At 36.9% G+C, this 1,814-nt stretch overlaps 1 non-coding gene across 1 annotated transcript; it reads right to left on the minus strand.

The window, feature by feature from the left end:
• Positions 1 to 574: 574 nt before the first annotated feature.
• TRNAF-GAA (transfer RNA phenylalanine (anticodon GAA)) lies at positions 575 to 647 on the minus strand. Its single transcript has one exon. It is a non-coding gene; the product is annotated as a tRNA-Phe (tRNA).
• Between the last annotated feature and the right edge of the window lie 1,167 nt (positions 648 to 1,814).

The following is a 1,814-nucleotide window of genomic DNA, read 5'->3' on the forward strand; positions in this document are numbered from 1 at the left end:
AAAGAGTTCTGCACCATGAACTTTGTACCGCGCGCATCGCTTAGATGGGGCCACGGAAAGCTGCATAGAAGGGAGTGAATAAATGGGAAAGTGAAGAAATAGAATATGAAATAAAATCGTAAATTCTGAAATAAAAAAAGAAAAATTCAGAAATTAAATAAAATAAAAAAGGATCGGATTTTTTGGACTGTCTCTGAAATGAACCCTGCCTTTTCCTATCCTTCAACTCCTCCAGACTAGTCTTTTAGGGTTTTCGACCAACTAACTTCGACTTCGGATATGTATGAAGTATTAACATTCTTTTTGTGCGGGAAGAGATACAGTATGAACAAACAAACAAAAAAGAGGAGGGAACGGAATCCAATTATTTTCTTTACTCATATCTTTACCCATCTACTCGTTTTTTACCCATCTACAAGACGGAGGCGTCTATCTATACATCTAGATGTAGATGGATAAATATGTATTATGCTCTGGACTATTAACGCATATAATATTAAATAATATTAATATGGGTTCTGACTCTATTGATTTATTTGTATGAGTATCTTATCTATTCGATACATTAACCACGTGCCAGGAACCAGATTTGAACTGGTGACACGAGGATTTTCAGTCCTCTGCTCTACCAGCTGAGCTATCCCGACCATTCTCGATGCATGATCCTACTAAAAGAAAAAGAAAGCTTGGGCCTATGTCAATGAAAGGGACTCAAAAAGCATTAACTTACCTAAATAAAGTCGGTAATTTGTTGGATCTTCAAAAAGGAGACTTTGTAAATGTAAGTGTAAGAGTAATGATATGAACTGTGAAAGGTTCCGTAATGGAGATTCTTTGCCCATCCATATATGGATGGGCATTTGTACGTATATCATATCTATCACAGTGAGAAGAGAGAAAGATTTCTGGCCGGATCCATTTGTGAAAGAGTAGAGTAAGTGAAAAACATATCTAATTTTGAACCACTGATAAAAAAAAAAGAGGATAAATGCTTAGGGAGTCAAATAGGCCTTTTATTGGGGATAGAGGGACTTGAACCCTCACGATTTCTAAAGTCGACGGATTTTCCTCTTACTATAAATTTCATTGTTGTCAGTATTGACATGTAGAATGGGACTCTATCTTTATTCTCGTCTCACTCGATTAATCAATCCTTAAAAAGATCTATCAGACATCCTTAAAAAGATCTATCAGACTCTGGTGTGATAGTCGATTTGATCACTGACTATTCGATTCTTCCTTCTGCTTCTGAAATTATTATTCTGAAATTTTTAGAAAAAAAAAATATGGATTCGGGTCGTGATTAATCTTTGATATTTCAGTACGTATACGTACATATCTAGGGTCATCCCACTCTGGAGTTTCGATAGAAGGATTCTTCTACCAATGTAGTAAAGTCAACCCCATTCGTTAGAACAGCTTCCGTTGAGTCTCTGCACCTATCCTTTTTTTTTTTCTGAAAACAGGATTTGGCTCAGGATTGCCCATTTTTAATTCCAGGGTTTCTCTGAATTTGGAAGTTACCACTTAGTAGGTTTCCATACCAAGGCTCAATCCAATCAAGTCCGTAGCGTCTACCAATTTCGCCATATCCCCCCTCCCTCTTCCTTATGAGAAAGAAATCACATTGTGACCCCCCCTTCTTTTCTTTCATTTATCTTGGAGCCGTTGAATTCATTAGATACAGGCCCTTATTCCTATATCAAAGAGGTGTGTCCCTATTATATTTCTTGACCAGCTTCTTTCATCCCTATCGGAGTGGCGGGCCCATATTTGATATGATCCAATCAGAAATGATTCTATCATTGATGTAT

This window comes from Aristolochia californica, unplaced genomic scaffold (assembly GCF_029961685.1).
Source record: "Aristolochia californica isolate CCGP_79_NKW_82.1479 unplaced genomic scaffold, dmAriCali1.0.hap1 SCAF_442, whole genome shotgun sequence".
In the NCBI taxonomy this organism is placed as follows: domain Eukaryota; kingdom Viridiplantae; phylum Streptophyta; class Magnoliopsida; order Piperales; family Aristolochiaceae; genus Aristolochia; species Aristolochia californica.